The 17,200-nt window shown below is 44.1% G+C and overlaps 1 protein-coding gene across 1 annotated transcript in view; it reads left to right on the forward strand.

Moving 5' to 3' along the window:
• Nucleotides 1-17,200, forward strand: part of LOC126094973 (neuropeptides capa receptor-like) — a 1,057,957-nt gene that overhangs the window by 768,870 nt on the left and 271,887 nt on the right. The gene's annotated exons all lie outside the window — the stretch shown is intronic.

Genomic DNA, 17,200 nt, shown 5'->3' on the forward strand with positions numbered 1-17,200 from the left:
AAACAGACGTCATAGCAGAGTGGATAATAGACAACTGTAATTAACTGTAGGAAAAATTTTATTGCCACAGCACTGACGCTCATGGTAGGGAAACTGATATCATCTCCGAAAGAAGAACCTATATGAAGACATTAATTTCAGTCCAAAGCTGTTAATGAAGTAAATATAATACGCCAGTAAATTTATGATTAAAGTCTTTACGAGAAGAAGCAATTATTTATTAGTGCGATACACTGCTGTTCATTGACTGCTTTCAGTTGCTTAACGGCAAAATTGCATGAAACACAAGATTATTTCGCTCATTATCCTGGTATCCAGCATTACTTCTACGATTAATGAAATATTTTGTTTCCTAATACGTAAACCATTTGTCTGTATTGCCCTCAGTTCCTTTGAAGTGCGTCATTAAACATATTTCAAACGCAGTATAGAGATCAACGAACTCAGTGAGTAGTTTCAGTAGCATTAAGGAGAGCGCACGTGTTTTTATTGTGTGTGTGTGTGTGTGTGTGTATGTGTGTGTGTGTGTGTGTGTGCGCGCTATCTAAAGCCATGCACTAATAAATGTTCTGTTGAGTTTTCTTGGGGGAGAACTTAAGAAGTGAGTAGAAGAAATAAGTTTTGGGAATTGGTACAGTCCAGATTCCCGAACCCGACAACATGTTTGTGCCAAATATTTATTTCAGGAAATTTAGTTACTGCTGATCTGAACACCATGTACGTAAATCTTTTAGCACCATCTAGTTAATCTAGGAAGTGTTTGTCAGCAAAGCTCCTCCAAGTTTGTGGACCTATAAACGCACCATCTCGCGTTCTTACACATCTCAGTTTCTGGAACTTATTGCAGAGGTACCGAGAAGCATCTGGGTCTTTTCTACGTGCCTTTGCGAAATTCTTTTTGAGTCTCAGCTTCATAAGGTACGATGGCATGATAAATGTCTCACACACGTGTGACGTTTTTACGTCCTAACTGCTTTCCGTCACTGAAGTACCATTTCTTCTTTATATTGTGATACTTCCTACCTTTGCAATCCTTATCGCAGAAGAAACAGCAGTGCTTGATGTACCCTACCAAGACTCGCACCGGAATAATGATTATTTAGAAATCCCCACACATTCGCAAATTCTTCAGAGAACATTTATTTTCAGGAAATAGTGACATCCTTCAGTGTGCCTTTCTTAGTTCACTAGAATCGCTATCCGATACTGACAGATATGTGGATAATGATACTGTCTTCAAACTTATCTTGGGTGACTCAAAGAACAGTTGCCGTGCATAAATGCGTTGTTGAATCTCAAGGCGAGACTTACGTCTTAAACGTCGGCACAGTAATTATTCACAGTATAACTCATTATAAAGTGCGGGACAAATGCCTAAAATGCGTATTCTGTATGATGTGAAGGGAATATTTCTACCTCTCTTACGCGGCTGTGCAGTTCAGTATCATTTACCGGATGTATTCCTTCGGTACATGAAAGAGCACAGTGCATCCTCATACAGAGCCCCATCGGCAGGTGCTGCTGGTTTTGGTCATGCAACGAGGTCTTGTGGGATTGGCTGACAAACTGAGGAAACGAAACGATACATCGCAGAAGTAAGATTTTTGTACGAGAACCTTGTGACGGTTGCTTCACAGCAAGAGCAATTTTTGGTTTAGTTTGTTGATTCGTGTAGTCGACCTTCTAATATATTCATAAGCTTTCTTCATAAACGCCGTAAAAATCTGTTGATGCGATTTTTCCTTAGATAATGGCATTAATACTGGTCTGCTGAATATTTGCAGGCTCTGGACATTATATTGAGTGAAACGAAAAGAAATAATACAAATACCATTGATCTGAGTTAAGTTGCTCAGCACTGGTTTTTTCTTTTTTTCTTTTTTTGCGTGTAAATAAAACTCAATGAATCAAATTTCATTCACAATTAAATGTATTGTGAATTCGCATCAGTAACTTAACTTATCAGCTATGTGCGATTCTGCAGCTGTAAGATATCACAGGCTGAAAAACTTCTGTTCGTGAGGAAAGGTGAAAACCATGCTATGATACCGTCAATCGTTAGAAACTACACCAAGAAGTCAGGAGTGTTAATAACGGAACTGAAAGATCCAACTTCAGCAGATATAGTACTACAGCAGTCGTTTAACGTACGCTTGGTAAAATATTCTTCGTAACAAGTGAGCACAGTTACTGCAGTAGGGCTCTTTGCACAAGTTGACTAGAAACAACTATATTGTAGTTGGGAGCGCCAGCTTTGGGCTCGTAATGGGGTCCCTTAGGAACATGGCTGCCAAGGAGGGGAAGGCAGCCAGTGTGCACACCGTGTGCATAACGGCAGGGGTCATTCCGGGTGTGGAAAGGCGGCTTCCGGATGCCATGAAGAGTACAGGGTGCAGCGAACTGCAGGTGGAGGCTCATGTTGGCACCAACGACGTGTGTCGCTTTTGGATCGGAGGAGATTCTCTCTGGAAGCGGTCGGCTAGAGGAAATGGTAAACACTGCCAGTCTTGCTTGGGAGATTAAGGCGTATCTCACCATCTGTAGCATCGTCGATATAACCGACCGACTGTGGTTCTCTGGAGCAGAGCCGAGTGGAGGATCTGAGTCAGAGGCTCAGGCGATTCTGTGGCCGTGTAACCTGCTGATTTCTTGACTTGCGCCATCGGGTGGTGGGTTCCCGGGTTCCGCTTAATAGGTCAGGAGTCCACTACACACAGGTAGCGAGGATATGTGGAAGGAACTGGGCGGCTTTTTTTAGGTTAGAGTGTCTCAGGCAACCACAGAAAGGGCGTCCGTCTAAGAGGGGGCAGGTAAAACACTGTAAAGTAGTAGTAGAAACAATCGGTATTGTAGTTGTAAGTTGTCGTAGCTGTGTTGGCAAAGAACCAGAGCTCCAAGCCCAGACAGAAAACTCTGAAGCTCAAATAGCTATAGGTACAGAAACAAGCTCAGCAGAAATTTTTTCAAACAGTCTAACAGTGTTCAGAAAAGATACATTAAATACAGGGTTATTACAAATGATAGAAGCGATTTCACAGCTCTACAATAACTTTATTATTTGAGATATTTTCACAATGCTTTGCACACACATACAAAAACTCAAAAACTTTTTTTAGGCATTCACAAATGTTCGATATGTGCCCCTTTAGTGATTCGGCAGACATCAAGCCGATAATCAAGTTCCTCCCACACTCGGCGCAGCATGTCCACATCAATGAGTTCAAAAGCATCGTTGATGCGAGCTCGCAGTTCTGCCACGTTTCTTAGTAGAGGAGGTTTAAACACTGATTCTTTCACATAACGCCACAGAAAGAAATCGCATGGGGTTAAGTCGGGAGAGCGTGGAGGCCATGACATGAATTGCTGATCATGATCTCCACCACGACCGATGCATCGGTTTTCCAATATCCTGTTTAAGAAATGCCGAACGTCATGATGGAAGTGTGGTGGAGCACCATCCTGTTGAAAGATGAAGTCGGCGCTGTCGGTCTCCAGTTGTGGCATGACCCAATTTTCCAGCATGTCCAGATACACGTGTCCTGTAACGTTTTTTTCGCAGAAGAAAAAGGGGCCGTAAACTTTAAACCGTGAGATTGCACAAAACACGTTAACTTTTGGTCAATTGCGAATTGGCTGCACGAATGCGTGAGGATTCTCTACCGCCCAGATTCGCGCATTGTGTCTGTTCACTTCACCATTAAGAAAAAAATGTTGCTTCATCACTGAAAACAAATTTCGCACTGAACGCATCCTCTTCCATGAGCTGTTGCAACCGCGCCGAAAATTCAAAGCGTTTGACTTTGTCATCGGGTGTCAGGGCTTGGAGCAATTGTAAACGGTAAAGCTTCTGCTTTAGCCTTTTCCGTAAGATTTTCCAAACCGTCGGCTGTGGTACGTTTAGCTCCCTGCTTGCTTTATTCGTCGACTTCCGCGGGCTACGCGTGAAACTTGCCCGCACGCGTTCAACCGTTTCTTCGCTCACTGCAGGCTGACCCGTTGATTTCCCCTTACAGAGGCATCCAGAAGCTTTAAACTGCGCATACCATCGCCAAATGGAGTTGGCAGTTGGTGGATCTTTGTTGAACTTCGTCCTGAAGTGTCGTTGCACTGTTATGACTGACTAATGTCAGTGCATTTCAAGCACGACATACGCTTTCTCGTCTCCTGTCGCCATTTTGTCTCACTGCACTCTCGAACGCTCTGGCGGCAGAAACCTGAAGTGCGGCTTCAGCCGAACAAAACCTTATGAGTTTTTCTACGTATCTGTAGTGTGTCGTGACCATATGTCAATGAATGGAGCTACAGTGAATTTATGAAATCGCTTCAATCATTTGTAATAGCCCTGTACAATTGGTGGTGGAGCGTTTATTGCTGTCAGAAGTAGTTTACATTGTAGTGAAATTGAAGTAGATAGTTCCGGCGAAATAGTGTCGGTAGAGGTTATGCTTGACAATCGGGCTAAATCATTAACTGAATCGTTTTACCGCCACCCTCCCCCCCCCCCCCAGGTTCATAAGATATAGTTGCTGAACAGTTACAGGAAAACGTAAGTCTCATTTCAAATAGGTACCCCACTCAATTATAGTCGGTGATGACTTCAATCTACCTCCGACATACTGGAAGAATTATACGTTTAAAGACCGCAGCAGGTATAAAACGTCATCCGAAATATTACTGATTGCTTTCTCAGAAAATTATTTTGAACAGTTAGTTCATGAGCCCACTCGAAGCGTAAATGTAATCGAAAACATACTTGACCTCTTAGCAACAAATAATCCTTGTCAAATAGGGAGAATCGTGACGAATACAGGGATTAGCGACCACAAGGCAGATGCTTTTGATAGGATGAATACTGTAACCCCTACAACCATCAAAAGGAAACGCTAAGTATATTTATTTAAAAAGCTAATGCAAATTCTCTTAACTCCTTTTTAAGAGACAGTCTTCACTCCTTAAGATCTGATAATGTAAGCGGAGAAAAGATGTGGAATAATTTCAAAGAGATAGTATCGACAGCAATTGAGAGATAAATACCACACAAATTAATAAGTGATGGTACTGTTCCCCGATGGTACACAAAATGGGTCAGATCGTTGTGGCAGAAGCAACGAAAAAACATGCCAAATTTCAAAGAACCCCAAATCCCCGAGATTGGCAAAGTTATGCATAAGTTCCAATGGTAGCGCTTACTTCATTACGAGATGCTTTTAATAATTTCCACAGCGAAACTCTGTATCGGAATCTGGGAGATAACCTAATGTGATTCTGGGCATACATAAAGTATACCATTGGCAAGGCGCAATAAATATCTCCACTGCGCGATAACAACGGTTAAGTGAAATATGGTTCAAATGGCTCTAAGTACTATGGGACTTAACATCTGAGGTCATCAGTCCTCTAGACTTAGCACTACTTAAACCTAACTAAACTAAGAACATCACACACATCCATGCCCGAGGCAGGATTCGAACCTGCGACCGTAGCAGCAGCGCGGTTCCGGACTGAAGCACCTAGAACCGCTCGGCCACAGCGACTGGCTCAACGTTGAAGTCACTGATGACAGTGCTACTAAAGCAGAATTATTAAACACGGTTCTCCGAAACCTGTTCACCAAAGAAGACTAAGTAAATATTCCTGAATTCCAATCTAGAGCAACTGCCAAGATGACAAACATAGAAGTACATACCTTCGGTGCAGCAAAGCAGCTTCACTTATAAAGGCAAAGCCTCCGGTCCAGATTGTATACCAGTCATGTTCCTTTCAGAGTATGCTAATACCGTAGCTCCATATTTAGCAAGTCATACCAATACCCAAAAAGGGAAATAGGAGTAATCTGCTGAAATACTGGCCCATATCACTAACGTCGATTAACAGTAGGGTTTTTGGAGCATATAATGCGGTCGAACATTATGAAGTACCTCAAAGAAAAAAAAATTATTGACACAAAAGCCGTGCGGATTCAGAAAATATCGTTCTTGTGAAACAAAGCTAGCTCTTTATACTCATGGAGTTCAAACGGTTCAAATGGCTCTGAGCATTATGGGACTTAAGTTCTGAGGTCATCAGTCCTCTACACTCATGGAGTAATGAGTGCTATCGACAGGGGATGTCAAATTGATTCCACATTTTCAGATTTCCAGAAGGTTTTCGACACCGTTCCTCACAAGCGTCTTCTCACCAAACTGCATGCCTATGGAATATCGCCTCACTTTTGTGACTGGATTCGTGATTTCCTGTCAGAAAGGTCACAGTTCTTAGTAACAGACGGAAAGTCATCGAGTAAAACAGTATTAATATCCGGCATTCCCCAAGGATGTGTTATAGACCCTCTGTGGTTCCTGATCTATATTAAAGACATAGGAGACAATCTGAGAAGCCCTCTTAGATTATTTGCAGATTAAGCTGTCATTTACCGTGTTGTAAAGTCATCCGATGACTAAAATGATTTAGATAAGGTATCTGTATAACACGAAATGTGGCAGTTGTCCCTGAACAAGGGAAAGTATGAAGTTATTCGCATGAGTACTAAAAGAAATCCGCTAAATTTTGATTACCCGATTAGTCACACAAAGCTGAAGGCTGTAAATTCAACTGAATATTTAGAGATTACAATTGCAAATAACCTAAATTGGAACGATGGCATATATAACGTTGTGGGTAGAGCGAAGCAAAGACTACGATTCATTTACAGAACACTTAGAAGCTGCTACAAATCTACCAAAGAGACTGCTTACACCACGCTTCTCCGCCGTGTTCTGGAGTATTGCTGTGCGGTGTTGGATCCACGTAAGGTGAGACTGACGGATAACATCGAAAAAGTTTAAATAAGGGCAGCTCGTTTTGTGTTATCGCTAAATAGGGGAGATAGTGCCACAGACATGATACGTGAATTGAAGTGCCAACCACTAAAACAAAGGCTCTTTCGTTGCGACGGGATCTTCTCATGAAATTTCAATCACCAGTTTTCTCCTCCTTTTGCGAAAACTTTCCGCTGGCACCCACATACATAGGGAAAAATGTTCATCATGATATAATAAGAGAAGTCAGAGCTGGCACCGAAAAGTTTAAATGCTCGTTTTTCCCGCGCGCCTTTCGAGAGTATAATGACAGCTTGAAGGTGGTTCATTGAACCCTCTGCCAGGCACTGTATTGTGAATAGCTGAGTAATCACGTAGATGTAGACTTAGAAAGCATCTCGACGTATGCTAAAATCGTATGTAAAGGATAGTTTCGATAGCACTCCAGCTATGACTATTTACGGCGATGAATGAAAAATGTTAAAAACTTTCAAAATACTTCCTAGCAAATAAAACTTTGTCGATATATTTTCATTTTTAAAGTCAACGTGAAAAACTGCAATGCGAAAAGCAACATTCATGTAAGGTTTTTGCAGCCCCTTTTATCAGCATCATTTGTGAAATATTATGCAGGTGACACAAAAAACTGATTTACAACAAACAGAAACAAAATCTGTGGATCACACAATTCCTCTGTTTCAAATTAGGAAGTGCGTATGATATCTGCTAGGCAAAGTAATACGACTGCGCGGCGTACAACTAACCTGGTCACCATTGCTGTAACCAGTGGAACCAATGGAAAGAGTTCCGTTCCCTGCAGCCTCAGAAGTTATGCACACCTTCCTTCTTACTTGTGTGAATAAAACGGTAAATTAATTAATTAAATGTGGCTGTGGGTGAAGAGGAAAGACCGGGGCTCAAATATGTCGCTATATCTGAAACACAATGAAAGGTTTACATTTACTTGGGTAAACAATCAGTTTCTAGTAAAACCAAAATAAATGAGTGTGCTAGTCGTTGCCATCGGATTTTTCCGTTTATCAATGACAGGAAATGCCAGGGTGTCAAAATCTTCTAACATTTGGAAAGACAATATGGCGTTGATACGAGAGAGCCACAGAGACAAGTCGAATAAGAGGAGGAGGGAATTACGGGAAGTTCGACTGTGTCAAACTAGACACTACCCAGAAGTTGCCATACGACCAATGCGATCTCTAGTCAGCCGTTATAGTATATTATTTGACAAATGTAGTCTCAACGATTCTTCATGTCAACCCCCGGTAGCTGAGTGGACAACGCGACAGATTATCAATCCTAAGGGCCCAGGTACGATTCCCCGTTGGATCGTACATTTCCTCCGCTTAGGGACTGGGTGTTGTGTTGTCCTAATCATTATCATTTCATCCCCATCGACGCGCAAGTCGCCGCAGTGGCGTCAAATCGAAAGACTTGCACCCGGCGAACGGTCTACCCGACCGGATGCCCTAGTCACACGGCATTTCATTTCATTTCAACGATTCTTCACGGAGAACATGGGCCAGGGATCACTTGGAATGGATCGTTATCAGTGGCATCGGGCGCTCTAAGAGGACGAGTGAAGGCTTTTTGTGACCTCTAACATGAGAGGAGAACGCGTAGGCTACCAGGCACCAATCTGCGTTATACGCAAGTCCTGTGGCTTCCCAGCAGTGAGATGGGTCTGTTGTGTTCTGAGCTATACTATGCACGGATATCGAACTCTCCCTACTCAGGGTAAATTGTGGTCTATGCTTAATCGGGACGACATCCAGCCTATGGTCCCGCCCTATTGCCAACATTTCGGCGATGGGTTCGTCTATTTATAGTTCCGTAAAGGTTATTCCTTCACTCTCCTCTAAGATTTCGACTAAGATTTTGTTTATTATTAACACTGCCACTTTTCTTGTGCAATCAAAACGGGTTTCGGCATTTTTAAGATGCTATGAGTAACACTTGGCGAACAAATGTCCGTGCGCTGTTAGACGTTGACAACGCATCAACGTTTGTTTACCAATTGCCGCTTATACTATAGGAAGACGGTAATTGTAGGGCAAAACCGGTGACGACTGTTCTAAGAAGTGGTCAAAAATAAGCGAATGTTATAGTAAGTCAGTCACAGATCTCCTAAAAACGAATGTAGCTTTTCCGAAAAGCTCTCATATGACACAAATGGGAAGTTTACAATAGGAGTGTTGCATTAGTTCTAGCATTAGGCTGTGAGTAGATGATATCCAAAAGCTGTTAGTTGCTCATCGAAGCCGGCCGGATGGCCGAGCGGTTCTAGGCGCAACAGTCTGGAACCGCGCGACCGCTGCGGTCGCAGGTTCGAACCCTGCCTCGGGCATGGATGTGTGTGATGTCCCTAGGTTAGTTAGGTTTAAGTAGTTCTAAGTCCTAGGGGATAGATGGCCTCAGAAGTTAAGTCCCATAGTGATTAGAGCCATTTTTTGCTCATTGAACGTACCAGAGCACAGAACGGTGTAGAAGAAGTAGTTACGATTAAAATGAAATACAGATTAGCGTAAGATGTAGACGGGCGACTAGATGCAGACAAGCCACCAATGTGCTCTGTTTCACTTCGATAGTTTAGAAAAGACTGAGACGACGAGAATGGGTACATCAGACTACAGAACATTTTGTAGCGACATAAATGACTGTAGCTGAGGACGGTAGCAAATGGAGATATTCAGACGAGACTTTTACCAGTGATGGACGTGTGACAGATCAAATTACAGATAAGTGTCTCTTCTCCTGAATTACGGTACCTCGTGTGTGAAAATGAGATGTACTATACGGACTGGAAGAAATCTGTCCATGCAATTCTCTTAGCAAAATGAGCGACGCCATTACGGTATTAATGACTACTTCACCATTAACTGAGCTCGTTCTTAGTTTTGAATTAAGTTACTACGTATCAGTGATTCCCTTGTAGTAAGAACATTCGCACTTTTAGGTCATGGCCTATCATTCATCACAATATCCGAAACTAAGTTGTTGCGAAGTACCGTGCCAATTGGTAACCCTAGTAACATTGGTGCTTACCATTTAACATGATACTTCGTGTTAAGTTTGCTTCTCGTTTTCTGGTGATAGGCCATGCCCGAGTTCGTCAATAAAGCATTTATAACAAGGGGATTATTGTTATTACATGACCAGAAGTATAGTTAAGGATGTGGTCAGTTAATAATATAATGATCGCAGGCGTCTTGCGTGAACCGGTGACGGAAGCTATCCTACTTCACCAGCCGATGATCCGACATGAAACACCAGATGAAAATGGTTGCAAAATATAGCACGAGCAACGTGCGACACCGAACGTAGTGAGATAGTCGTAACTGCATAGCAAAGAAAGAGGTGGCAGAAGCAGTGACAGTGTTAAGTTGGTTACTTAACCAAATCGACATGTATTCTGTGGAGGAGAGGTTAGTTACAAAGCGGTGCAGCAACTTTCGTCGTAGGAAAGCTGGTCAAGAGCAGAAATGAACAAGTTAAAATTGTAAACAGAGGATTTAGTCAAGTTGTATTTATCCAAGCGTGCAAAAACTCATTGTAGAAAATGAAGCAAGAAACAGACTCCAGATACCACAATAGCAGATAGGATAAGGCTCACCGTACTAAGCACGATTGCCGGCTCCAAGCGCAAGTGGGGTGAGCGGCAGCCATCGGCCGTCGTATATTGCGGCGGCAGAGGCCTCTCGTAGACCACAGCAGCTGGAGGAGTGGCTCGGCGGTGCGCGCCACTGCGTCCGCCAGATGCCACATGACCACTGTCCTCAGCGTCAGACGGGACCTTGCTATTCAGTCGCCAAAGCGAAGACGCCGGTATGTGGTGTCGATACGTGATACCGCAAACATGAGTGTATATCGTCTAATCCCACAAATACACTCCTGGAAATGGAAAAAAGAACACATTGACACCGGTGTGTCAGAGCCACCATACTTGCTCCGGACACTGCGAGAGGGCTGTACAAGCAATGATCACACGCACGGCACAGCGGACACACCAGGAACCGCGGTGTTGGCCGTCGAATGGCGCTAGCTGCGCAGCATTTGTGCACCGCCGCCGTCAGTGTCAGCCAGTTTGCCGTGGCATACGGAGCTCCATCGCAGTCTTTAACACTGGTAGCATGCCGCGACAGCGTGGACGTGAACCGTATGTGCAGTTGACGGACTTTGAGCGAGGGCGTATAGTGGGCATGCGGGAGGCCGGGTGGACGTACCGCCGAATTGCTCAACACGTGGGGCGTGAGGTCTCCACAGTACATCGATGTTGTCGCCAGTGGTCGGCGGAAGGTGCACGTGCCCGTCGACCTGGGACCGGACCGCAGCGACGCACGGATGCACGCCAAGACCGTAGGATCCTACGCAGTGCCGTAGGGGCCCGCACCGCCACTTCCCAGCAAATTAGGGACACTGTTGCTCCTGGGGTATCGGCGAGGACCATTCGCAACCGTCTCCATGAAGCTGGGCTACGGTCCCGCACACCGTTAGGCCGTCTTCCGCTCACGCCCCAACATCGTGCAGCCCGCCTCCAGTGGTGTCGCTACAGGCGTGAATGGAGGGACGAATGGAGACGTGTCGTCTTCAGCGATGAGGGTCGCTTCTGCCTTGGTGCCAATGATGGTCGTATGCGTGTTTGGCGCCGTGCAGGTGAGCGCCACAATCAGGACTGCATACGACCGAGGCACACAGGGCCAACACCTGGCATCATGGTGTGTGGAGCGATCTCCCGCACTGGCCGTACACCACTGGTGATCGTCGAGGGGACACTGAATAGTGCACGGTACATCCAAACCGTCATCGAGCCCATCGTTCTACCATTCCTAGACTGGAAAGGGAACTTGCTGTTCCAACAGGACAATGCACGTCCGCATGTATCCCGTGCCACCCAACGTGCTCTAGAAGGTGTAAGTCAACTACCCTGACCAGCAAGATCTCCGGATCTGTCCCCCATTGAGCATGTTTGGGACTGGATGAAGCGTCGTCTCACGCGGTCTGCACGTCCAGCACGAACGCTGGTCCAACTGAGGCGCCAGGTGGAAATGGCATAGCAAGCCGTTCCACAGGACTACATCCAGCATCTCTACGATCGTCTCCATGGGAGAATAGCAGCCTGCATTGCTGCGTGCTGTGTTGCTGTGTTGCCTGTGTCTATGTGCCTGTGGTTCTGTCAGTGTGATCATGTGATGTATCTGACCCCAGGAATGTGTCAATTAAGTTTTCCCTTCCTGGGACAATGAATTCACGGTGTTCTTATTTCAATTTCCAGGAGTGTATTTATGCGTATCTAGAGTGATTAATATTTTCGTTCAGTATGGAATGCTAATTTACTGAAGACACTATGCCTGCAGAAGTGCCACGTATCGTCGAATTTCGAAGAAATTTGTGAATACACATGTTCGCAGTGATTCATACAGAGATGAAATCAGTGTGATTGCGTACAATACAAATATTAAATTCATTACGACTTAGTGACACTGTACGACGTAAATCTAATGAAAATGACGAGAAAAATCTAGCAACGATGAAGTTAAATCACCTCTAGATTATATATACAGGGTGGTCCATTGATCGTGACCGAGCCAAATATCTCACGAAATAAGCATCAAACGAAAAAACTACAAAGAACGGAACTTGTCTAGATTGAAGGGGGAAACCAGATGGCGCTATGGTTGGCCCGCTAGATGGCGCTGCCATAGGTGAAACGGATATTAACTGCGTTTTTTATATAGGAACCCCCATTTTTATTACATATTCGTGTAATACGTAAAGAAATATGTGTGTTTTAGTTGGACCACTTTTTTCGCTTTGTGGCAGATGGCGCTGTAAGAGTCACAAACACATGGCACACAATTTTAGACGAACAGTTGGTAACAAGTAGGATTTTTAAATTAAGATACAGAACGTACGGACGTTTAAACATTTTATTTTGGTTGTTCGAATGTGATACATGTACCTTTGTGAACTTATCATTTCTGAGAACGCATGCTGTTACAGAGTGATTACCCGTAAATACCACAATAAAGCAATAAATGCTCAAAATGATTTCCAGCAACCTCAATGCATTTGGCAATACGTGTGGTACAGCGAGTAGTTCGCCTTCCTTAATGCTCTCACATGCATTGACAATGCACTGACGCATGTTGTCAGGCGTTGTCGGTGGATCACGATAGCAAATATCTTTCAACTTTCCCCACAGAAAGAAATCCGGAGACGTCAGATCCGATGAACGTGCGGGCCATTGTATGGTGTTTCGACGACCAATCTACCTGTCATGAAATATGCTATTCAGTATGGCTTCAACCCCACGCGAGCTATGTGCCGGACATCCATCGTGTTGGAAGTACTTCGCCATTCTGTCATGCAGTGAAACATCTTGCAGTAACATCGGTAGAACATTACGTAGCAAATCAGCATATATTGCACCATTTAGATTGCCATCGATAAAATGGGGGCCAATTATCCTTCCTCCCATAATGTCACACCGTACATTAACCCACCAATGTCACTGATGTTCCACTTTTCGCAGCCATCGTAGATTTCCAGTTGCCCGTTAGTGCATATTATGGCCGTTTACGTTACCGCTGCTGGTGAATGACGCTTCGTCGCTAAATAGAACGCGTGCAGAACATCTGTCATCATCCTGTAATTTCCCTTGTGCCCAGTGGCAGAACTGTACATCCCGTTCAAAGTCATCGCCATGCAATTCCTGCTGCATAGAAAGATGGTACGGGTGCAATTGATGTAGCATTCTCAACACCGACGTCTTCGAGATTCCCGATTATCTCGCAATTTGTCTGCTACTGGTGTGCGGATTAGCCGCGACAGCAGCTAAAACACCAACTTGGGCATCATCATTTGTTCCAGGTCGTGGTTGAGCTATCACATGTGGCTGAATACTTCCTGTTTCCTTAAATAACGTAACTATTCGGCAAACGGTCCGGACACTTGGATGATGTCCTCCAGGATTTATTTATTTATTTATTGTTCCGTGGGACCAAATTAAGGAGAAGTCTCCATGTTCATGGAACGAGTCAATACATGAAATTATAACACGATTGTAGAAACAGTTAAAATGTAATATATGAAACATATTCAGGCGACATGTCGTAAGTTTAAATAAAGAAAATCAACACTGTAACACTGGAATTTGCTTAATTTTTTAGCTCTTCCAGGAGCTCCTCGACAGAATAGAAGGAGTGAGCCATGAGGAAAGTCTTCAGTTTAGACTTAAAAGAGTTTGGGCTACTGCTAAGATTTTTGAGTTCTCGTGGTAGCTTACTGAAAATTGATGCAGCAGAATACTGCACTCCTTTCTGCACAAGAGTCAAGGAATTGTATTCCACATGCAGATTTGAGTTCTGCCTAGTAGTAACTGAGTAAAAGCTGCTAAATCTTGAGAATAAGCTAATATTGCTAACAACAAACGACATTAAAGAAAATATATACTGTGAGGGCAATGTCAAAATTCTCAGACTATTGAATAGGGGTCGACAAGAGGTCCTCGAACTTACACCACATATAGCTCGAAGAGCCCGTTTTTGAGCCAAAAATACCCTTTTTGAATCAGAAGAATTACCGCAAAAGATAATACCATACGACATAAGCGTATGAAAAAATGCGAAGTAGACTACTTTTCGTTTTGAACTGTCACTTATTTCTGATACTGTTCCAATGGTAAATAAAGCTGCATTTAGTTTCTGAACAAGATCCTGAACATGGGCTTTCCACGACAGCTTACTATCTGTCCGAACGCCTAGGAACTTGAACTGTTCCGTCTCGCTTATAATATGCCAATACTGTCTAATCAAAATATCGGTTCTTGTTGAATTGTGAGTTATAAACTGTAAAAACTGAGTCTTACTGTGATTTAGCACCAAATTATTTTCCACAAGCCACGAACTTATTTCATGAACTACATTACTTGATACTGTTTCAATACTACACACAAGATCCTTCACTACCAAGCTGGTGTCATCAGCAAACAGAAATAATTTTGAACCACCTGTAATACTAGAAAGCATATCATTTATATAAATAAGAAACAGCAGTGGCCCCAGCACCAACCCTTGGGGAACGCCCCAATTAACTGTGCCCCATTGGGACTGAACATCACTACCACTCTCAATATTGTGAAGAATTACCTTCTGCTTTCTGTTCTTAAAGTAAGAGGCGTACCAAATGTAAACTTTTCCCCTTACTCCATAATGGTCTAACTACTACAGTATACCGAGCAGCATACATAGCACACACCCCTCGGGCATTTTGATCGCAATAGCCATACATCAACATGATATCGACCTTTTCCGCATTTGGTAAACGGTCCATTTTAACACGGGTAATGTATCATGAAGCAAATACCGTCCGCACTGGCGGAATGTTACGTGATACCACGTATTTATACGTTTGTGACTATTACAGTGCGATCTGACACAAAGAGAAAAAAGTGGTCCAACTAAAACATTCATATTTGTTTACGTACTACACGAATATGTAATAAAGAATGGGGGATCCTTTTCAAAAAAGCGCAGTTGATATCTGTTTGACGCCACCTAGCGGGCCAACCATAGCGCCATCGCGTTTCCCCCTTCAAGCTAGACGGGTTTCGTTCTTTGTAGTTTTTTGGTTTGATGCTTATTTCGTGAGATATTTGGCCCGGTCACTATCAATATACCACCCTGTATATGAGTACATAAGTACATGTAAACGATTGTCTTCAAATACAAGTACATCGTTTCTAACTGTGGAACATTATTACGGTGGGCTAACAGATAATCTAAACGTTGTGGCACTGATAAAAAGTAATGCTTTTGTTCAAAATGATCGCGGAACCCATCAGCAGTTTTCAAGATCTCTACTATATACGTCATGGAGACTCGCAAGACATGGTCCTTCTAACAAAACTTGTATAGCAGTTTTAAACAATTAAATCTTACCATTGAACTTATGTAACAATGGCAACTGATGGCAAAATATAATTCCTTCCATATACGCGTCCCAGAACTGCAGAAGAGAGACGTTGACTGTGGATATTGTACCACAGACACAGTCCCTTTGACTGTTCAGAGATGTCACTAAACCCGCCCAAAAATGTAAACAGCCATGCATGAGCCGTGCCTAATAGACAGAGGCGGTCCGACAGCCGATGAGTTCCAGTCATTCCACCAGAAAAAAGGTAGACGGCTTTGTTGTGTGTAGTTCAACCTTGCCTAGACAGTCAGTACCGAAGTTCGATCGCGTTCGCATTGTTACTTTGTGCCAGGAAGGGCTCTCCACAAGGGAAATGTCCAGGCGTCTCGGAGTGAACCAAAGCGATATTCTTCGGACATGGAGGAGATACAGGGAGACAGGAACTGTCGATGACATGCCTGGCTCTGGCCACCCAAGGGCTACTACTGTAGTAGATGACCGCTACCTAAGGATTATGTCTCGGAGGAATCCTGACAGCAACCCCACCATTTGAAGAAAGCTTTTCTTGCTGCCACAGGACCTCGCGTTTTGACTTAAACTGTGCGCAATAGGCTGTATGATTCGCTACTTCACTCCCGACGTCCATATCGAGGTCCATCTTTGTAACCACGACACCATGCAGCGAGGTACAGGTGGGCCCAATAACATGCCGGATGGACCTCTCACGATTGGCATCACGTTCTCTTCACCGATGAGTGTCGCATATGCTTTCAATCAGACAATCGTTGGAAACGTGTTTGGAGGCAACCCGGTCAGGCTGAACGCCTTAGACACACTCTCAGCGAGTGCAGCAGGTGGAGGTTGCCTGCTGTTTTTGGGTGGCTTTATGTGGGGCCGATGTATGCCGTTGATGGCCATGGGAAACGCCGTGACGGCCGGGGTGGCCGAGCGGTTCTAGGCGCTACAGTCTGGAACCGCGCGATCGCTACGGTCGCAGGTTGGAATCCTGCCTCGGGCATGGAAGTGTGCAATGTCCTTAGGTTAGTTAGGCTTAAGTATTTCTTAGTTCTAGGGGACTGATGACCTCAGAAGTTAAGTCCCATAGTGCTCAGAGCCATTTGAACCATTTTAGAAAACGCCGTAACGGCCGCACGATACGTGAATGCCATCCTCCGACCGATAGAGGAACCATATCGGCAGCATATGGGCTAGGCATTCGTCTTCACAGACGACAATTCGTGCCCCCATTGTGCACATCTTGTGAATGAATTTCCTCGGGATAACGCCATCGCTCGACTAGAGTGTCCAGCATGTTCTCCAGACGTGAACCGCATCGAATATGCCTGGGATGGATTCAAAAGGGCTGTTTACGGACGATGAGGTCCACCAGCGACTCTGAGGGATCTACGCCGAATCGCCGTCAAGGCGTGGGACAATGTGGACCCACAGTGCCTTGATGAGCTTGTGTATAGTGT

Source organism: Schistocerca cancellata, chromosome 8 (genome assembly GCF_023864275.1).
Source record: "Schistocerca cancellata isolate TAMUIC-IGC-003103 chromosome 8, iqSchCanc2.1, whole genome shotgun sequence".
Lineage (NCBI taxonomy): Eukaryota > Metazoa > Arthropoda > Insecta > Orthoptera > Acrididae > Schistocerca > Schistocerca cancellata.